The sequence below is a fragment of the Callithrix jacchus genome, chromosome 15 (assembly GCF_049354715.1).
Source record: "Callithrix jacchus isolate 240 chromosome 15, calJac240_pri, whole genome shotgun sequence".
In the NCBI taxonomy this organism is placed as follows: domain Eukaryota; kingdom Metazoa; phylum Chordata; class Mammalia; order Primates; family Cebidae; genus Callithrix; species Callithrix jacchus.
The window spans coordinates 874,095-897,101 of NC_133516.1; the positions used below are offsets into that span (position 1 = coordinate 874,095).

Sequence of the window (23,007 nt, forward strand, 5' to 3'; positions counted from 1 at the left end):
CTTCCAATTATGCGGTCAATTTTAGAGTAGGTGTGATGTGGTGCTGAGAAGAATGTATATTCTGTGGATTTGGGGTTGAGAGTTCTGTAAATGTCTATTAGGTTTGCTTGTTCCAAGTCTGAGTTCAAGTCCTGTATATCCTTGTTAATTTTCTGTGTGGTTGATCCGTCTAATATTGAGAATGGGGTGTTAAAGTCTCCCACTATTATTGTGTGGAAGTCTAAGTCTCTTTGAATGTCATTAAGAAATTGCCTTGTGTATCTGGGTGCTCCTATATTGGGTGCCTATATGTTTAGGATTGTTAGCTCTTCTTGTTGCATTGATTCTTTTACCATTATGTAATGTCCTTCTTTGTCTCTTTTAATACTTGTTGCTTTAAAGTCTATTTTATCAGAGATGAGAATTGCAACTCCTGCTTTTTTTTGGCTCTCCATTAGCTTGGTAAATCTTCCTCCATCCATTTATTTTGAGCCTTTGTGGATCCTTGCCTGTGAGATGGATTTCCTGGATACAGCACACCGATGGGTTTTGGCTTTTTATCCAACTTGCCAGTCTGTGTCTTTTGATTGGGGCATTTAGTCCATTTACATTTGGCGTTAATATTGTTATGTGTGAATTTGATCCTGCCATTTTGATTCTAGCTGGCTGTTTTGCCAGTTTGTTGATGCAGATTCTTCATTTTGTTTATGCTCTTTGCCATTTGGTATATTTTTGGAGCGGCTGATACTGGTTGTTCCTTTCTATGTTTAGTGCCTCTTTCAGGAGCTGTTGTGGAGCAGGTCTTGTGGTGACAAAATCTCTGAGTACTTGCTAGTTTGCAAAGGATTTTATTTTTCCTTCACTTTTGAAGCTTAGTTTGGCTGGATATGCAATTCTGGGTTGAAAGTTCTTTTCTCTAAGGATGTTGACCATCAGCCCCCACTTTCTTCTGGCTTGCAGGGTTTCTGCTGAGAGATCGTCTGTGGGCTTCCCTTTGTGGGTAACCTGATCTTTCTCTCTGACTGCCCTTAATATTTTTTCCTTCATTTCCACCCTGGTGAATCTGACGATTATGTGCCTTGGGGTTGCTCTTCTTGAGGAATATCTTTGTGGTGTTCTCTGTATTTCCTGGACTTGAATATTGGCCTGCCTTGCTAGGTTGAGGAAGTTCGCCTGGATAATATCCTGAAGAGTATTTTCCAGCTTGGATTCATCCTCTTTGTCACATTCAAGTGCACCTATCAAACGTAGATTAGGTCTTTTTACATAGTCCTATATTTCTTGGAACACTTTATGCTTTTTTTCTCTAGTATTGCCTTCTCTTTTTATTTCATTGAGTTTATCCTCGACCTCTGATATTCTTTCTTCTGCTTGGTCAGTTCAGCTGTTGAAACTTGTCCATGCTTTGCGAAATTCTCATGTTGTGTTTTTCAGCTCCAGTAATTCATTTATATTTCTCTCTAAGTTGTCCATTCTCATTAGCATTTTGTCAAATCTTTTTTCAATGTTCTCAGTTTCTTTGCATTGGCTTAGAACATGTTCTTTTAACTCACAGAAGTTTCTCATTACCCATCTTCTTCTGAAGTCTGATTTTGTCATGTCATCACACTCATTCTTTATCCAGCCTCGTTCTCTTGCTGGTGAGAAACTGATTTCTTGTAGGAGGAGAGGTGTTCTGGTTTCGGGTGTTTTCCTCCTTTTTGTGCTGGTTTCTTCCCATTTTTGTGGATTTATCTACCTGTCGTCTTTGTAGTTGCTGATTTTCAGATTGGGTTTCTAAGTGGATGTCCAGTTGATGATGAAGTTATTTCTGTTTCTCATTTTTCCTTCGAACAGTCTGGCCCCTCTGCTGTAGGACTGCTGAGGTCCACTCCAGGCTCTCTTGCCTGGGGATCACCTGCAGCAGCTGCAGAACTGTAAGGGTTGCTACCAGTTTCTTCTTCTCTTATCTTTGTCCCAGAAGGATACCCACCAAATGTCAGTGTAATCTCTTCTTTATGAGGTGACTCTGGATATACGGGGTCAGGGAGCTGCTTGAGGAGACAGTCTGTCCTTTATAGGAGCTCAAATGCTGAGCTGAGAGCTCCGTTGTTCATTCAGAGCTGCTGGGCATGTACGTTTAGGTCTGCTGCAGCAGAACTCATAAACCGCTTTTTGTTCCCAGGTGCTCTGTCCCACGGAGTTAGGGCTTTATTTATGAGATACCACTGTGCTGCTGCCTTTTCTTTATCAGGGCTGGCCTGCCCAGCAAGGAGGCAGCCTAGTCACTGTCTGCCTGCAGAGACTTTGCTGAGGTGCTGCAGGCTCTTCCCAGATGCTGTGCAAACTTCCCTAAAGTCCTGTTTATATGGGGGTAGTTAGAACTGCCTCGGCCCCCCTCTGTGTTGGCGGACTCTCTCTCTGGTTCTGTTTATGTTGTGGATTACGTTTATTGACTTGTGTATGTTGAACCAGCCTTGCATCTCTGGTATAAAGCCTATTTGATTGTGATGGATGAGCTTTTTGATGTACTGTTGCAATCAGTTTTCCAGTATTTTATTGAAGATTTTTGCATTGATGTTCATCATGGATATTGGCCTGAGGTTTTCTTTTTTGTCGAGTCTCTGCTGGGTTTTCATATCAGGATGATGTTGGTCTCAAAATGATTTGGTAAGGATTCCCTCTATTTGTATTGTTTGGAATAGTTTCAGAAGGAATCGTGCCAGCTCCTGTTTATATGTCTGGTAGAATTTGTTTGTGAACCCATCTGGACGTGGACTTTTTTTGGGTGGTTAATTAATTGCTGCCTCAACTTCAGCCCTTGTTATTAGTCTGTTCAAGGTTTTAACTTCTTCCTGGTTTAGGCTTCGCAGGTTGCAAGTGTCCAGGAATTTGTCCATTTCCTCCAGCTTTACTGGTTTATGTGCATAGAGTTGTTTGTAGTAATCTCTGATGGTAGTTTGTATTTTTGTGGCATGGGTGGTGATATGCCCTTTATCATTCTTTATTGCATCTATTTGATTATTCTTTTTTCTGTTTTATTAATCTAGCTAGTGATCTATTTTGTTGATCTTTTCAAAAAACCAACTCTTGGATTTATTAATTTTTTGAAGAATTTTTTTTTCTCCATCTCTTTCAGTTTTGCTCTGATCTTAGTTATTTATTGTCTTCTGCTAGTTTTTTAGTTTTTTAGATCTTACTCCTCTAGCTCTTTCAATTTTGATGATAGGGTGTTGATTTTATGTCTTTTCTTACTTCTCTGGTGGGCATTTATTTCTATAAATTTTACTCTGGACACTGCTTTAAATGTGTCCCAGAGATTCTTGTACATTGTGTCTTCATTCTTGTTGGTTTCAAAGAACATCTCTATTTCTGCCTTCATTTCATTGTTTATCCAGTCGACAGGTTGTTCAATTTCCATGAAGTTGTGTGGTTCTGAATTAATTTCTGATTTCTGAGGTCTAATTTGATTGCACTTTGGTCTGAGAGACTTGTTGTTGATTTCTGTTCTTTTGTGCTTACTGAGGAGTGACTTCCAATTATGTGGTCAATTTTAGAGTAGGTGCAATGTGGTGCTGAGAATGTATATTCTGTGGACTTGGGGTGGAGAAGTCTGTAGATATCTATTAGGTCTGCTTGGTCTAGATCTGAGTTCACATCCTGGATGTTCTTGTTAATTTTCTGTCGTTGATCTCTCTAATATTGACAGTGGAATGTTAAAGTTTCCCACTATTATTGTGTGGGAGTCTAAGTGTCTTTGTCTAAGAACTTGCTTTATGTACCTGGGTGCTCCTGTATTGAGTGGGTATATATTTAGGATCATTAACTCTTCTTGATGCATTGATCCTTTCACCATTATGTAATGCCCTTCTTTGTCTTTTCTGATATTTGTTGGTTTAAAGTCAATTTTATCAGAGACTAGGATTGCCTCCCAAATAGCTTGGATTATAGGCATATGCCATTGTGCCAGCTAATTTTTTGTAGTTAGTAGAGGAAGGGTTTCACCATGTTGGTCAGGCCTGTCTCAAACTCCCGACTTCAGGTGATCCACCCGCCGTGACCTCAGAAAGTGCTGGGTTTACAGGCGTGAGCCACCACATCTGGACTATCAGGTGTTTATATTGACATGACATCTCGCTTCATAAAATACACTGGAAAAAATTCCCTCCTCTTCTGTTGTGTAGAGAGTTTGTGTGAATTTTTCTTCAACTGCATGTTGATAGAATTCAGTAGTGAAACCAGCAGGGCCTGAAGATTTCTTTGTAGAAAGGTTTTTGACTAGAATTTCTTCAGAAGATATATGACTAGGTTTTGTATTTCCCGTTTTGTCATTTATATAATTTGCTTTTTTCAATAAAATTTATTTATTTTCGAGTTTGTTGCCAAAAGAGTAATTTCAAATTAATTGGCAAAATGTGTTTATAAATGTGTTTATAGTATTCTATTATAAATTTGATATCTGTGTTTTCCATAATGATATTTTCTCATTTCTGCTATGAGTAATTTGTTTTGGATGTTTTTATTAATCCAGCTAGGAGTTTATCAGTCTCATCAGTCTTTTCAAAGCAGCAAACTTTTGCTAACTGAATTTTCTCTAAGAGCTGTTTATTTCCTGTTTCTTTGCTTTCTGTTTTTTTTTTTTTTTTGAGTTGGAATCTCACTCTGTCACCCAGGCTGGATTGCAGTGGCATGATTTTGGCTCACTGCAACCTCTGCCTCCCTAGTTCAAGGAATTCTTCTTGCTCGGTCTCCCAAGGAGCTTTAATTACAGGTGCCCACCAGCATGCCTGGCTAATTTTTGTATATTCAGTAGAGACAGGGTTTCACTATGTTGGTCAGGCTGGTCTCAAACTCCTGACCTCAGGTGATCCACCCACCTCGGCCTTTCAAAGTTCTGAGATTACAGGCATGAGCCAATGTGCCCAGCCAAGCTTTCTGCTTTTATCTTAATTTTTATATTTTTTGTTTTCTCTTGGGATTTCTGTCTTTTTACTCATTCCATATTCATACTTTCTTTTATGCCTCTGCACATTTATCATAGCTATTTTTAAATCTCTGTTAGCAGATTGAGCTCAGTGGCTCACACCTGTAATCTCAGACCTTTGGAGCCTAAGGCACAAGGATCGTTTGAGCTCAGGAGTTCAAGACCAGCCTGAACAAAATGGTGCGACCCTGTCTCTACCAAAAATACAAAAATTAGCTAGGTGTGGTGGATCACACCTGCAATCCCAGCACCATGGGAGGCTGAGGCAGGCAGATTATCTGTGGTCAGGACTTCAAAACCAGCCTGGTCAACATGGCGAAACACCATCTCTACAAAAAATGTAAAAATTAGCCAGGCATGGTGGTGCATGCTTATAGTCTCAGCTACTTTGGAGGCTGGGGCTGGAGAATGGCCCAGGTGATGGAGGTTGCAGTGAGCTGAGATGTCAGCTCACTGCAATCTCTGCCTCCTAAGTTCAAGTGATTCCCCTGCCTCAGCCTCCCGAGGAGCTGGGACTACAGGTACCTGCCACCATGCCTGGCTAATTTTTGTAGAGATGGGTTTTCACCTACTTGGCCGGGTTGGAGGTCTGAACTCCTGACCTCAAGAGATCCACTTGCCTCCCAGAGTGCTGGGATTATGGGTGTGAGCCACTGTGCCTTGCCAGTTAATAGGTTCTTATTTTATAAATGTACAAATTAAATGTAGACATCTGCTGAGCTGATTGTTGGTGCTTCTACATTAACTTTCCTGCTGATTCATAATTCCTTTATTTTTACATAAACTAAAACATTTTTAAGTGTGTTAATTTGGATAAAACCGCATTTATATTCCTCTTGGAATAGTGTTAAGAACTCTGAAGTCTGCTGAGCTGTCATGGCAAAATGGTATTTAACGTGCTCATAGGTTTGGAGGGGTTGTATAATTTCCATTTTTTAAATAAAAGTGCTTAAAAATAAAAAATGAATTATGTTTAACTTTTTAAAAATGATCAGTAGGACAAAAGTCATACATGTGGAGACCAAATGATTAGTTGCCAGGGGTTAAGGAGGTTTTTGGACCTTGAGTGTTTCTGTAAAATGGCAACATGAGAAAATTTTGAGAAGGAAATGTTCTGTTCCTTGTTACATCAACGTCAATATTTTGGCTGTGATGTGTTATTATGGCGTTGCAATGTGTTACCCTTGAGGAAACTGGCTGGAGTACCGAGGATCCCTCTGTATTATCACAACTGAATGGGAAGGCTACAATTACCTCAAAACACAAGAAAAACGTTTTAAAGAAAGGTTATATACTTTATGATTGTATTTTTATACTATTATGGATAAAGAAAAACTGTAGGATCAAAGAGAGATCAGTGGTTTCAATGCCTGGGGTACAGTCAGGCTTTGACTATTAAAAAAGCTTGAAGAAATGTGTGGAGTGGGTGGGTGGAAATATTCTACATCTCAATTGTAATGGCTACATAATTCAGTGATTTCAAAAGGAAATTCTACTTTTTTTAAACAAAAGGAGTGAACTTCATAAATCACCAAAGATAAAAATAATTATGATACTTTAGTCTGTTTTAAAATGTTTATTATTTTATTACAACCATGAAAATTATATTGAATGACTGCTTAATAGTCCCTAAAAAATGATCAATAGGTAAATTTGAGTATAATACTGATGGATTGCTAATTTTCTAGAATGGTGTTATCAGTAGTAGATTTGATATCCCACAGGACTTCAGAGGCTATGTAACAAATTTGAAGTCAAAGTCATTTGATTTTATAAAAATTTCAAATTAATTTAGGTTTTCTCACATATGTAGAGAATCTCCAGCTGACAATCACTCAACTTCAATTTTTGACCCTACGATAGTGCTGTTTTTCACTTTATTCAATAAATTGCATGAGACATTCAATACTTTATTTTACCATAATCTTTGTCTTAGTTGATTTTGCCCAACTGTAGGCTAATGTAAGTGCTCTGAGCACATGTAAGGCAGGCAAGGCTGGAGCAGAATGAAAAAATATTAAAGTTTTTTCTTTTTTCTTATAAAAGAAATAATTTGTATGTTAGAGTAATACATTAGAATTTCTTGTAGTATATTCTTAAATCCCTATTTCTCTTTATTTTTTTAATTTTTGAGACTGAGTTTCACTCTGTTGCCCAGGCTGGAGTGCAGTGGCAAGATCTCAGCTCTTTGCAACCTCTGCTTCCTGGGTTGAGGTAATTTTTGTGCCTCAGCCTTTGGAGTAGCTGGGACTACAAGGTTGTACCACCACAGCGAACTAATTTTGGTATTTTTTGTAGAGACAGAGTTTCACTATGCTGGACAGGCTGATCTCAAACTTCTGACACCAAGCAATTGGCTCACCTCAGCCTCCAAATGTGCTGGGATTATAGGCGTGAGCCACTGTGCCTGGCCGCTATTTTTTTTTTTTTTTTGAGGCAGAGTTTCGCTCTTGTTACCTAGGCTGGAGTGCAATGGCACGATCTTGGCTCACCGAAACATCTGCCTCCTAGGTTCAGGCAATTCTCCTCCGTCAGCCTCCTGAGTAGCTGGGATTATAGGCACACGCCACCGTGCCCAGCTAATTTTTTGTATTTTTTTTTTAGTAGAGACGGGGTTTCACCATGTTGACCAGGATGGTCTCGATCTTTTGACCTCATGATCCAACCGCCTCGGCCTCCCAAAGTGCGGGGATTACAGGCTTATTTTTTTAAATTTAGAAACAAAGCCTCTTTAAGTGTGCTGAGGGATAGATTAACTTTCTTTATAAAAACAGTAACCAAATCTGTGTGTTTGAATACAGACTTCTATTTTCACAGATTTACTTAATATATTTGCATCTTGTCCAAGTTATAATAATCAAATAATAATTCTAATTTCTTTGATATAATTTTCCTCTCAAATGACTTTTTTATTCATTAAAAAACTCCAAATTTTTTTAACTTAAGCAAAAAGAAAATAATATTCATTGTTTAACTACGTTTGAACATTTTGGTTTCAAATGTTAATCCAATCAGTTGGTGGACAGATTTACCCAACTGGGATTCACCTTTAATATTCTTTGTGTGGGTGTCAAACATCTCATTTGAACTATTTCTTCATTTTTTCCAATGTTCATTTCAACTTATCTTAAGCAGTGTAACACTCATGCTATTAATTCAAATATATCTTTATAATTACAATGATTTTTGTCATGGCCATATTATATATTTTTTGAATAAAGGGTATCACTCTGTTGCCCAGGCTGAAGTGCAATGGTGTGATCATGGCTCATGGTAGCCTCAACTTCCTACGTTCAAGCAGTCAACCCACCTCAGCTTCCCAAAGTGCTATATTAGAGGCATCAGCCACCACACCCAACCTGTGATAATTTTTAAAAATTGAAAAATTTCTGTGCTCTTAAAAGTCTTTTTTTCTTTTCTTTTTTCTTTTACCAAGTTTCACTCTGTTACCCGACTGCAATGCTGTGACACCATCTTGGCTCACTGCAACCTCTGCCTCCTGGCTTCAAGCATTTCTTCTGCCTCAGCAACCTGAGTAGCTGGGACTATAGGTGAGTGCCACCACACCCAGCAAGTTTTTGTATTTTTAGTAGATACAGGTTTCCACCATGTTAGCCCGGATAGTCTTGATCTCTTGAACTCATGATTCACCTTCTGTGGCCTCCCAAAGTGCTGGAATTACAGGCATGAGCCATGATGCCTGTCCACTGAGGGTATACTTTATTTCTCTGTTATGTTAATAACTGAGAGAATCAGGGCTAGCATGTACACTTTTAACACTACCCATCTTTGAAGTATTTAAGACCCTTTATTTATTTATTTTTTTGGATTTTAGGTTTTGGGGTACATGAGCAGAGCATGTAAGACAGTTGCGTAGGAACACACATGGCAGTGTGCTTTTCTTTCCTTCTCCCCTTCACCCACATTTGGCATTTCTCCCCAGGCTATCCCTCCCCACCTCCCCCTCCCACTGGCCCTCACCTTTTGCCCCCAATAGACCCCAGTGTTTAGTACTCCCCTTTCTGTGTCCATGTGTTCTCATTTTTCATCACCCACCTATGAGTGAGAATATGCGGTGTTTCATTTTCTGTTCTTGTGTAAGTTTGCTGAGGATGACGTTCTCCAGATTCATCCATGTCCCTACAAACGACACAAACTCATCATTTCTGATTGCTCCATAATATTCCATGGTGTATATGTGCCACATTTTTCCAATCCAGTCTATTATCAATGGGCATTTTGGTTGATTCCAGGTCTTTGCTATTGTAAACAGTGCTGCAATGAACATTCGTGTACATGTGTCCTTAGAGTAGAACAATTTATAGTCTTTTGTATATATACCCAGTAATGGGATTGCTGGGTCAAATGGAATTTCTATTTCTAAGGCCTTGAGGAATCGCCACACTGTCTTCCACAATGGTTGAACTAATTTACACTCCCACCAACAGTGTAAAAGTGTTCCTTTTTCTCCACATCCTCTCCAGCACCTGTTGTCTCCAGATTTTTTAATGATCACCATTCTAACTGGCGTGAGATGGTATCTCAATGTGGTTTTGATTTGCATCTCTCTGATGACCAGTGACGATGAGCATTTTTTCATATAATTGTTGGCCTCATATATGTCTTCTTTCGTAAAGTGTCTGTTCATATCCTTTGCCCACTTTTGAATGGGCTTGTTTGTTTTTCTCCTGTAAATCCGTTTGAGTTCTTTGTAAATTCTGGATATCAGCCCTTTGTCAGATGGGTAAACTGCAAAATTTTTTTCCCATTCTGTTAGTTGCCGATCCACTCTAGTGACTGTTTCTTTTGCCGTGCAGAAGCTGTGGAGTTTGATTAGGTCCCATTTGTGTATTTTGGCTTTTGTTGCCAATGCTTTTGGTGTTTTGTTCATGAAGTCCTTGCCTATTCCTATGTCCTGGATAGTTTTGCCTAGATTTCCTTCTAGGGTTTTTATGGTGCCAGGTCTTATGTTTAAGTCTTTAATCCATCTGGAGTTAATTTTAGTGTAAGGTGTCAGGAAGGGGTCCAGTTTCTGCTTTCTGCACATGGCTAGCCAGTTTTCCCAACACCATTTGTTAAACAGGGAATCCTTTCCCCCTTGCATGTTTTTGTCAGGTTTACCAAAGATTGTATAGTTGTAGATATGTTGTGTTGCCTCCGGTGCCTCTGTTTTGTTCCATTGGTCTATATCTCTGTTTTGGTACCAGTACCATGCTGTTTTGATTACTGTAGCCTTGTAGTATAGTTTGAAATCCGGTAGTGTGATGCCCCCCGCTGTGTTCTTTTCGCTTAGAATTGACTTGGCTATGCGGGCTCTCTTTTGGTTCCATATGAAGTTCATGGTGGTTTTTTCCAGTTCTGTGAAGAAAGTCAATGGTAGCTTGATGGGGATAGCGTTGATTCTGTAAATTACTTTGGGCATTATAGCCATTTTTACGATATTGATTCTTCCTAACCATGAACATGGAATGTTTCTCCATCTGTTTGTGTCCCCTCTGATTTCATTGAGCAGTGGTTTGTAGTTCTCCTTGATGAGGTTCCTTACGTTCCTTGTGAGTTGTATTCCAAGGTATTTTATTCTTTTTGTAGCAATTGTGAATGGCAGTTCGTTCTTGATTTGGCTCTCTTTAAGTCTGTTATTGGTGTAGACGAATGCTTGTGATTTTTGCACATTGATTTTATATCCTGAGACTTTGCTGAAGTTGCTTATCAGTTTCAGGAGTTTTTGGGCTGAGGTGATGGGGTCTTCTAGGTATACTATCATGTCTTCTGCAATTAGAGACAATTTGGCTTCCACCTTTTCTATTTGAATACTCTTTATTTCTTTTTCCTGCCTGATTGCTCTGGCTAGAACTTCCAGAACTATATTGAATAGGAGTGATGAAAGAGGGCATCCTTGTCTAGTGCCAGATTTCAAAGGGAATGCTTCCAGTTTTTGCCCATTCAGTATGATATTGGCTGTTGGTTTGTCCTAAATAGCTTTTATTACTTTGAGATATGTTCCATCGATACCGAGTTTATTGAGGGTTTTTATCATAAAGGGCTGTTGAATTTTGTCAAATGCCTTCTCTGCGTCAATTGAGATAATCATGTGGTTTTTGTTTTTGGTTCTGTTTATGTGGTGAATTACATTTATAGACTTGCGTATGTTGAAGCAGCCTTGCATCCCAGGGATGAATCCTACTTGATCATGGTGAATAAGTTTTTTGATTTGCTGTTGCATTCGGCTTGCCAATATTTTATTTAAGACTTTTGCATCTATGTTCATCATGGATATTGGCCTGAAATTTTCTTTTCTTCTTGGGTCTCTGCCGGGTTTTGGTATCAGAATGATGTTGGTCTCGTAAAATGATTTGGGAAGGATTCCCTCTTTTTCGATTGTTTGAAATAGTTTTAGAAGGAATGGTACCAGCTCCTCTTTGTGTGTCTGGTAGAATTCGGCTGTGAACCCGTCTGGACCTGGGCTTTTTTTGTGTGGTAGGCTCTTAATTGCTGCCTCGACTTCTGACCTTGTTATTGGTCTATTCATAGTTTCAGCTTCCTCCTGGTTTAGGCTTGGGAGGACACAGGAGTCCAGGAATTTATCCATTTCTTCCAGTTTTACTAGTTTATGTGCATAGAGTTGTTTGTAATATTCTCTGATGATAGTTTGAATTTCTGTGGAATCTGTGGTGATTTCCCCTTTATCACTTTTTATTGCATCTATTTGGTTGTTCTCTCTTTTCTTTTTAATCAATCTGGCTAGTGGTCTGTCTATTTTGTTGATCTTTTCAAAAAACCAGCTCTTGGATTTATTGATTTTTTGAAGGGTTTTTCGTGTCTCAATCTCCTTCAGTTCAGCTCTGATCTTAGTTATTTCTTGTCTTCTGCTGGGTTTTGAGTTTTTTGATCTTGCTCCTCTAGCTCTTTCAATTTTGACGATAGGGTATCAATTTTGGATCTCTCCATTCTCCTCATATGGGCACTTATTGCTGTATACTTTCCTCTAGAGACTGCTTTAAATGTGTCCCAGAGGTTCTGGCATGTTGTGTTTTCGTTCTCATTGGTTTTGAAGAACTTCTTTATTTCTGACTTCATTTCATTGTTTACCCAGTCAACATTCAAGAGCCAGTTGTTCAGTTTCCATGAAGCTGTGCGGTTCTGGGTTGGTTTCTGTATTCTGAGTTCTAACTTGATTGCACTATGATCTGAGAGGCTGTTTGTTATGATTTCAGTTGTTTTGCATTTGTTGAGCAGTGCTTTACTTCCAATTATGTGGTCAATTTTCGAGTAGGTGTGATGTGGTGCTGAGAAGAATGTATATTCTGTGGATTTGGGCTGGAGAGTTCTGTAAATGTCTATCAGGTTTGCTTGCTCCAGGTCTGAGTTCAAGCCCTGGATATCGTTGTTGATTTTCTGTCTAGTTGATCTGTCTAATATTGACAGTGGAGTGTTAAAGTCTCCCACTATTATTGTGTGCGAGTCTAAGTCTCTTTGTAAGTCATTAAGAACTTGCCTTATGTATCTGGGTGCTCCTGCATTGGGTCCATATATGCTTAGAATCGTTAGCTCTTCTTGTTGTATCGATCCTTTTACCATTATGTAATGGTCTTCTTTGTCTCTTTTGATCTTTATTGCTTTAAAGTCTATTTTATCCGAGATGAGAATTGCAACTCCTGCTTTTTTTTGCTCTTTATTATCTTGGTAAATCTACCTCCATCCCTTTATTTTGAGCCTTTGTGTATCCTTGCATGTGAGATGGGTTTCCTGGATACAGCACCCTGATGGGTTTTGGATTTTTATCCAATTTGCCAGTCTGTGTCTTTTGATTGGTGCATTTAGTCCATTTACATTTAGGGTTAATATTGTTATGTGTGAATTTGATACTGCCATTTTGATGCTAAGTGGCTGTTTTGCCTGTTGGTTGTTGTAGATTCTTCATTATGTTGATGCTCTTTAACTTTTAGTGTGACTTTGGAATGGCTGGTACTGGTTGTTCCTTTCTATGTGTAGTGCCTCTTTTAGGAGCTCTTGTAAAGCAGGCCTGGTGGTGACAAAATCTGAGTACTTGCTTGTTCGCAAAGGATTTTATTTTTCCTTCACTTCTGCAGACAGTTTGGCTGGATATGAAATTCTGGGTTGAAAGTTCTTTTCTTTAAGAATGTTGAATATTGGCCCCCACTCTCTTCTGGTTTGTAGTGTTTCTGCCGAGAGATCTGCTGCGAGTCTGATAGGCTTCCCTTTGTGGGTGACTCGACCTTTCTCTCTGGCTGGCCTTAGTATTTTCTCCTTTATTTCAACCTTGTTGAATCTGACGATTATGTGCCTTGGGGTTGCTCTTCTTGCAGAAAATCTTTGTGGTGTTCTCTGTATTTTCTGCATTTGAGTGTTGGCCTGTCTTGCTAGGTGGGGGAAGTTTTCCTGGATGATGTCCTGAAGAGTATTTTCCAGCTTGGATTCATTCTCTTCGTCCCCTTCTGGTACACCTATCAAACGTAGGTTAGGTCTTTTCACGTAGTCCCACATTTCCTGGAGACTTTGTTCATTCCTTTTTGTGCTTCTTTCTCTCATCTTGGTTTCTTGTTTTATTTCATTGAGTTGGTCTTCGACTTCAGATATTCTATCTTCTCCTTGGTCAATTTGGCTATTGAAACTTGTGCATGCTTCGCGAAGTTCTCGTATTGTGTTTTTCAGCTCCTTTAATTCATTCATATTCCTCTCTATGTTATCTATTCTTGTTATCATTTCCTCATATGTTTTTTTAAGTTCCTTAGTTTCTTTGCATTGATTTAATACATGTTCTTTTAGCTCACAAAAGTCTCTCATTATCCACCTTCTGAAGTCTAATTCCGTCATTTTGTCACAGTCATTCTCCGTCCAGCTTTGCTCCCTTGCTGGTGAGGGGTTTTGGTCCTCTCTAGGAGGCGAGGTGTTCTGGTTTCGGGTGTTTTCCTCCTTTTTTCGCTGGTTTCTTCCTATCTTTGTGGGTTTATCCGCTTGTCGTCTGCGTAGTTGCTGACTTTTCGATTGGGTCTCTGAGTGGACTCTTAGATTGTTGATGATGAAGTATTTCTGTTACTTGGTTTTCCTTCTACCAGCCTAGCCCCTTTGCTGTATGACTGCTGAGGTCCACTCCAGGCCCTGCTTGTCTGGGGTGCACCTCTAGCAGCTGTGGCACAGTGAGGGATGCTACCCGTTTCTTTTTCTGCTATCTTTGTCCCAGGATGATGCCTGCCAAATGTCAGTCTTTTGGATATAGAGGGGTCAGGGAGCTGCTTGAGGAGACAGTCTGTACTTTTTTGGAGCTCAATTGCTGAGCTGTGAGCTCTGTTGTTCATTCAGGGCTGTTAGGCTGCTATGTTTGATTCTGCTGCAACAGAGCTCATTAAAAAAAAGAAACACTTTTTTTCTCAAATGCTCTGTGTTGTGGGGTTCGGGCTATATTTTTTGATTTCCGTTGAGGTGTCCTGCCCAGTTAGAAGGCAGACTAAGCACTGTTTGGCTGCCGAGGCTCTGCCCCGCTGTTCTGTGATTCGCCCTGTTCCTGCAGGCTCTGCTGTGGTCTCTGCCACGCCCTGCGGCGGAGTCTCTTCATTGTAGCTTGTTGCCTCAGCAACGGCAGGCTGCGTCAGCAGTGGGCGTGTATCTCAGTATGGATGTGTTGCCTTGGCAACGGCTGGCTGCGTCAGCAGTGGGCATGTATCTCAGTTGGGGTGGGTTGCCTCGGTAGTGGTGGACGCCCCTCCCCCACAGAGCATCTTGGACCGTCTGCTCGGGATAGTTTGAAATCACGGTTTTGTTCGTCCCACTGGGTATCCCAAACGATCTGTCCCTGCAATCCCCTGGGCTGGCCTACTGTCCAAGTCTCGTTCAGTCTCAAGTCCAGCCCTCTCAAGTCTCAGGTTTCCGGTTCAACAGGGCACCCGGACAAGCACGCCCTGTGGGGACTGCTGGGTGGGGCTGGCCGCTGCCGCCCTGGCTGCCGGCTTCGCCAGGCAGACCTACTGCCTGGCATCCCGTGTCTTTTTTATACTTGGGAGTTTCCCTGTTCTGTGGGCAACAAAGATCAGTCTGGAAATGCAGCTCTGACTCACCTGTTTGCGGATTCAATGAGAGCTCCAATCCTGGGTTGTTCTCACAGCGCCATCTTGAGTACTTCCCCCCTTTATTTATTTTTAAAATTAATATTATTTTTTAATTTTTTATTTTTTTATTGCATTTTAGGTTTTGGGGTACATGTGCAGAACATGCAAGACATTTGCATAGGTACACACATTGCAATGTGTTTTGTTGCCTTCCTCCCCTTCACCCACATTTGGCATTTCTCCCCAGGCTATTTCTCCCCAGCACCCCCTCCCACTGGCCCTCCCCTCTTCCCCCCAATAGACCCCAGTGTTTGGTACTCCCTTCCCTGTGTCCATGTGTTCTCATTTTTCATCACCCACCTATGAGTGAGAATATGCAGTATTTCATTTTCTGTTCTTGTGTCAGTTTGCTGAGAATGATGTTCTCCAGATTCATCCATGTCCCTATAAACAACACGAACTCATCCTTTTTGATTGCTGCATAATATTCCATGGTGTATATGTGCCACATTTTCCAAATCCAGTCTATCTTTGATGGGCATTTGGGTTGGTTCCAGGTCTTTTCTATTGTAAACAGTGCTGCAATGAACATTCGTGTGCATGTGTCCTTATAGTAGAACGATTTATAGTCCTTTGTATATATACCCAGTAATGGGATTGCTGGGTCAAGTGGAATTTCTATTTCTAAGGCCTTGAGGAATTGCCACACTGTCTTCCACAATGGCTGAACTAGTTTACACTCCCACCAACAGTGTAAAAGTGTTCCTATTTCTCCACATCCTCTCCAGCATCTGTTGCCTCCAGATTTTTTTAATGATCACTATCCTAACTGGCGTGAGATGGTATCTCAATGTGGTTTTAATTTGCATCTCTCTAATGACCAGTGATGATGAGCATTTTTTCATATGTTTGTTGGCCTCATGTATGTCTTCTTTTGTAAAGTGTCTGTTCATATCCTTTGCCAATTTTTGAATGGGCTTGTTTGTTTTTCTCCTGTAAATCCATTTGAGTTCTTTGTAAATTCTGGATATCAGCCCTTTGTCAGATGGGTAAACTGCAAAAATTTTTTCCCATTCTGTTGGTTGCCGATTCACTCTAGTGACTGTTTCTTTTGCCGTGAAGAAGCTGTGGAGTTTGATTAGGTCCCATTTGTCTATTTTGGCTTTTTTTGCCAATGTTTTTGGTGTTTTGGTCATGAAGTCCTTCCCTACTCATATGTCCTGAATGGTTTTGGCTAGATTTTCTTCTAGGGCTTTTATGGTGCCAGGTCTTATGTTTAAGTCTTTAATCCATCTGGAATTAATTTTAGTGTAAGGTGTCAGGAAGGGGTCCAGTTTCTGCTTTCTGCACATGGCTAGCCAGTTTTCCCAACACCATTTATTAAACAGGGAATCCTTTCCCTGTTGCTTGTTTTTGTCAGGTTTATCAAATATTGTATGGTTGTAGGTATGTTGTGTTACGTCCGATGCCTCTGTTTTGTTCCATTGTTCTGTATCTCTGTTTTGGTACCAGTACCATGCTGTTTCGATTACTGTAGCCTTGTAGTATAGTTTGAAATCCGGTAGTGTGATGTCCCCCACTGTGGTCTTTTTGCTTAGAATTGACTTGGCTATGTGGGCTCTATTTTAGTTCCATATGAAGTTCATGATGATTTTTCAAGTTCTGTGAAGAAAGTCAATGGTAGCTTGATGGGGATAGCATTGATTCTGTAAATTACTTTGGGCAGTATAGCCAAATATTATTGTTAATTGAAGGATAGTAATTATATACATGTGTGGATACAACATGATATTTTGATATATGTTTACCATGTGATTAAAATGATTTAATCAAATAAATTAACTTATCTGTTAAGTGGCTTACCTGTCATTTTTATAATGGGAAATTTGAAATTTACTCTTTTGATTATTTTGAAATATACAATACATTGACTATAGTCACAATGCTGTGTAATAGATCTAAAAAATTATTTCCCCTGTCTGTTTGAAACTGTTAGTTTGCTAAGAATGGCCTCTAGCTCCATTCATGTTCCTGCAAATGACATGATCGCTTTCATTTTCATGGCTGTGTAGTATTCCATGGTGTATATGTACCACATTTACTTTATCTAGTCTATCATTGATGAGAATTTAGGTTGATTCCATGTCTTTGCTATTGTGAATAGTAATAATAGTAAGCTCTGTTGGCTTGTTAAAAATGATGGCCTCCAGCTCTCTCTATGAGATCAAAGGACATGATCTCATTTTTTTTTTTGGCTGAGAACGTACACCATGCTCTCGCTTACAACTGGGAGCTGAGTGTTGAGAACACATGGACACAAAAAAAAGGAATAATAGACACTGGTGTCTACTCGAGGGTGCAGGTTTCGAGGAAGGAGAGAATCAGACAAAATAACTATTGGGTGCTATGCTTAGCACCTCAGTTACAAGATAATCTGTACAACAAACCCTCACAACATGAGTTTACCTATGTAACAAACCTCTGTGTGTACTCCCAAACCTAAAATAAAAGTAAAAAACAAAAACTGTACTTTTTGAGAAACAGCTCCTCATTTCTTCTCTCCCTGCTCCCCCAACCTCTGGTATCCAGTATTCCACACTGTACCTACACAGACCTAGGTGATATAGCCTTCTACACACCTAGGTTATAGTCTTTTATTGTATGGCCTGTTGCTCCTGGGCTGCAAGCCTAGACAGCATGATACTGCACAGAATACTGTAGAATTCTAACACAATGGTACATATCTGTTTATCTATTTAAATTTATATATATATTTTTTGAGATGGAGTCTTACTGTTTCCCAGGCTGAAGTGCAGTGGCATGATCTTGACTCACTTCAATCTCTGCTTCTTGGGTTCAAGTTTTTCTCCCACCTCAGTTTCCCGAGTAGCTGGGACTGCAGTGCTGCATCACTATGCATGGCTGTATTTTTAATAGAGATGGGGTTTCAACATGATGGACTGGTCTCAAACTCCTGACCTCAAGTGATCCACTCACCTTTTTTTTTTCACCTTGGCCTCCCAAAGCGCTGGGATTACAGGCGTGAGCCACTATGCCTGGCCATATCTGTGTATCTAAACATGAAAAAAGGTACAGTATTAGACAGAAATAATAGACACTGGGCCCTTTATAAGGGGGAAGGGTGAGAGGAGGTTGAGATTTGAACAATTACCTATTGAGTAGAATGTTCACTGTTTGGTTGAGGTGCACACTGAAAGCCAAATTCTAGTATGCAATATATCTAAGTAACGAACCTGCACATAGATCCCCTCAATTCAGAAATTAAATATATAGAAGTATAAAAGGCTGGGCACAGAGGTTCATGTCTGTAATTCCAGCACTTTGGGAGGCAGAGATGACGGGCAGATCACTGAGGTCAGGAGTTCGAGACCAGCATGGCCAATAAGACAAACCTCATCTCTACTAAAATACAAAATATTAACTAATGGTAGTGAGCACCTGTAATCCCAGCTACTTGGAAGGCTGACGCAAAAGAATAACTTAAATCCGGTAGGCAGAGGTTGCAGTGAGCTGAGATCACACCACTGCACTCCAGCCTGGGTGACAGAGCAAGACTCAGTCTCAAAATACATACATACATACATGTTTAAATAAATAAAAACAACAAAAAGTAAAGGTACAGTATTATACTATTAAGGAAGCACCATCATATATCTGGCCCATCATTACTGAAATACTATTATGTGGTGCCTGACTGTCCCCGTTATTTTGTAATATATGTATATATCCTAATTGTTTTTTTCCGTTAATATTTAAGGCATTTGCTTTAGTGTATTGGGGCTGGCATCACAAAATAGCATAGGCTGAGTGCTTTAAACAAAGGAAATTTATTTTCTTACAGCATCGGAGACTACAAGTCCAAGATCAAAGTGTCAGAAGATGTAGTTTCTTCTGAAATCTTTTTTCTTGTCTGGCAGATGACCTCCTTATCTCTGTGATTTCACATGGTGTTTCTACTGTTGTCTCCTGGCTGTCCACATTTTATTTTCTTTTAAGGATGCCAGTCAGTTTGAATTGGGCCCCACTGTAACAGTCTCATCTTTTTTTATTGATGCCCAGGCTAGAATGTCATGGCATGATCTTGGCTCACTGCAACCTCCACCTCCCATGTTTATGTAATTCTCCTGCCTCAGATTCCTGAGTAGCTGGGATTACAGGGGTGCACCACCATGCCTGGATAACTTTTGTATTTATATTAGAGATGGAGTTTCATCATGTTGGCCAGGCTGTTTTCAAACTCCTGATTTCTGGTGATGTGCCCACCTTGGCCTCCCAAAGGGTTTGGATTACAGGTGTGAGGCACCATGCCCAGCCTAGTCTCACTTTTTAATCACAGTAATGAAGGCTTTATCTCAGTTAAGGTCACATTCTGAGGTACTGGGGTTTAGGGCTTTAACATATAAATTTTTGATTGCAGGGGGAGACAATTCACATTTGATAGATTTCAACCTTGACTTACCTTCCAGATCATGGTCATTTGCCTTTAGAATGGCCCTTTTGGGGGTAAATTCCAAGACCCCCAGTGGATGTCTGAAATGATGCATAATACAGAACCTGATATATACTATGCTTTTTTCTTTTCTTTTCTTTTATGAGACAGAATCTCATTCTGTCACCCAGGCTCGAGTGCAGTGCCACGATCTCAGCTTACTGAAACTTCCACCTCCTGGGTTCAAGCAAATCTCCTGTCTCAGCCTATTGAGTAGCTGGGATTACAGGCATATGCCACCGTGCCTGACTAATTTTGTTTTTGTATAGTTAGTAGAGATGAAGCTTCACCATGTTAGCCAGGATGGTCTCCATCTCCTGACCTTGTTATACGCCTGCCTCGGCCTCCCAAAGTGCTGGGATTACAGGTGTGAGCCACTGTGTCTTGCCTACTATGTTTTTTTTCTATGCATACTCACCTATGATAAAGTTTTATTTATAAATGAGAAGCAGTCTTTTTTTATTATTAGTTACTATTGTTAGTTTCTTAGGTTCACACTGAAGCTAGCAATAGTAAAAATAATAAAATAGAAAAATTATAAAAATACACTATTAAAAGTTATTTGAATGCTGTCTGTGCCCCTCAAAATATTTTTTTGTGGGAGAGGTTGTTTTTGTTGAACAGGCTGAGGCTGGAATGCAGTGGTGCAATCTTGACTCACTGAAACCTCTTTTTATTTTATCTTTATTTTAGAAAAGGTCTCACTCTGTTGGCCAGGCTGGAGTGAAGTGGCATGAACGAGACTCATGGCAGCCTTGAACTTCCAGACTCAAGGGATCCTCCCACCTCAGCTTTGAGTAGCTGGGACCACAGGCACATGCCCACACACCTGGCTAATTTTTAGGTTTTTGTAAAGGCGGGGGTCTTGCCATATTTTCTGTGCAGATATGGAAATTCTGGACTCAAGCACTCTGCTGCCTTCAGCCTTTCAAAGTGCTGGGATTACAGGCGTGAGTCACTATGCCTTGCTTGTCTCTTTCTTTCCCTCCCTCCCTTCCTTCCTTCCTCTCTTTCTTCCTTCCTTTCTTTCTCTTTCTTTCCTTCCTTCCTCCTTCCCTCCCTACCTTCCTCCTTCCCTCTCCCCCTCCCTCCCTCTTTTCCTTCCTTCCTTCCTTCCTTCCTTCTTTCCTTCCTTCTCTTTCTTTAGATGGAGTTTTGCTCTTGTCCAGGCTGGAGTTCATTGGTGCAATCTCAGCTTGAGTATACCTTAGGAGTTTTCTGGTCCTTACTGGAGAAAGTTTTATTTTTAGATATTAAAGTTTATACAATTTTGAGCAACTATGCTATAATATTACAGCCCTAGATTTGTTCATGGATTTCTTTTTTTGTTTTTGAGACATGGAGTTCTGCTCTTGTCAATGAGGCTGATGTGCTATAGTGTAATCTCAGCTCATTGCAACCTCTGCCTCCCAGGTTCAAGCAATTCTCCTGCCTCAGCCTCCTGAATTGCTAAAATTACAGGCATGCACCACTATACCTGGCTAATATTTATGTATTATTTGGAAAGACAGGGTTTTATCATGTTGTCTAGCCTGGCCTGGAACTCCTGACCTCAGGTGATCCACCGTTCTTGGCCTCCCAAAGTGCTAGGATTACATGCATGAACCACCACACTGGGCCTGTCCATGGATATTTTAAAAGATGTGCTTTGAGCACTCTAAAACAAAAGCAGTAGGCCTAAAATTTATATTTAGGTATTTCTACTATATTACAGATATTGTTTTTGTGGAGCTATAGTTTAATAAGGTTTTTAAAGGTAATAAGACATTGTATATTCTTGAATATTGTTATTTTCTAGTAAGTTTACTTAAATAAGCACAAATGCAAAAGACAGGAGTGATAGATAATATTGAAGCACTAGGAAAGAACTCTGTGGGTAAAAACTCAACATCAAATACACAAATACTGCAGTGAGCCTAAATTGCACCATTGCATTCCAGCCTGGGCAACAGAGTGAGACTCCGTCTCAAAATAAAATAAAAACAAAACAGGAATATGGTAACTTAAAATATTTATATTCTTTTCAAGTGGTCTTTGAAAAACAAAAGCAAATCTATCTGCAAACACATGTAGGTGGGGCAAGAGTGTGTGAAAATGGAACATTAATGAAGATTGATTGATGAAAAATGTGATCTAAAAAGTAGAAAAAAATTTTTTCCACCATTTTGATGAAAGATCTTTTATTTTGTCTTTTATCACTCAGGATAATAAGAAATAAAATTGCAAATAAATCAGATACTTTAAGTTGTCCTATGATTTACGTTTTACTAATCCATATGTGTAGAAGTGTAAGGGATTTTTAAAAGAGAAACAAGGTTGAAATTCCTAAATCTGAATTCAGATAAAAGGTGAATCTTCAAAAGAATTGATAATTTTGGAAAATAATTTTAAAGAAAGGCATACCAGTCAGTGATTATCTAGTTACACAATTTGTTGTCAGAGATTGTGAGGGCTTTACTATAAAAACTACAGGATGAACCATGAATCCTCAGTGCTGAGGTTTTGTTTGTCTTCTTTCTTAATAGGTGAACATTATACCACTGATTGCCAAAGGAGACACGTTTCTTAAACGATTTCCAGACGTTTAAGGGGAAGTAACGAGTGAGTTGATTAGCATTGGCATTCAGATATATCAGTTCCCAACGGATGAACAAACTACTGCTCGAGTGAACTCCAATTATGATAAGCTTCAGTAACAATATCTGACAGATGGTATAGATGAGTTTTAACTAAAATCCTGTATGAAAGTTTTATTTGTTGATTTCAAAAAACTTTTGCTGAGAATTGACACTTTGTATACAGATTTATTTAGATTAAATTTATACACCATATTTCTTAAGGCCTATAAGTTTCTTCTCAGAAGTATATTTTCTTGCTTTGATATCAAGGGGAAGCTGGCCTTATAAAATGACTCTGAAAGTGTTACCTCTTTTTTCTATTTTTTCAAAGATGTTGAGTATGTTTTATATTAAATTTTCTTTGAATGTTTGGTAGAATTTACCCATGAAGTAATCTGGTCCTAGGCTATATTTTGGAGTTTGAAACATTACTTCTTCAGGTCCTCTATTTGTTATTGGTCTCCTTAAGCTCCCCATTTATTATTCATTCAATCTTGGTAGGTTATATGTTTCTACTACTTTTCTCATTTCTTCTAAATTGTAGAATTTTTTACTGTATAACTGTTCTTAATAGTTTCTTGTAATTCTGTTTATTTCTGTAAGACAAGTTGTAATGTTGTCTCTTTCATTTCTTATATTAGTAACATATTCTCTTTTTCTGTTGTTAGTCTAGGTAAGGGCTTTGACTTTGATTTTTTTCAAAATCAGCTCTTAGCTTCATTGATTAAATTTTGTTTTGTTTTGAGACAGAGCCTCACTTTGTCACTCAGGCTGGAGTGCAGTGGAAATATTTTGGCTCACTGTGACCTCTGCCTCCCAGGTTCAAGCAATTCTCCTGCCTCAAGCTCCCAAGTAGCTGGAATTACAGGTGCT

At 39.5% G+C, this 23,007-nt stretch overlaps 1 long non-coding RNA gene across 1 annotated transcript; it reads left to right on the forward strand.

Moving 5' to 3' along the window:
• The first annotated feature begins 8,376 nt into the window (after positions 1 to 8,376).
• On the forward strand, positions 8,377 to 22,347 carry LOC103790916 (uncharacterized). The gene is made up of 3 exons (XR_008479200.2): positions 8,377 to 8,493; positions 20,210 to 20,466; positions 22,042 to 22,347. It is a non-coding gene; the product is annotated as an uncharacterized LOC103790916 (long non-coding RNA).
• Positions 22,348 to 23,007: the final 660 nt, after the last annotated feature.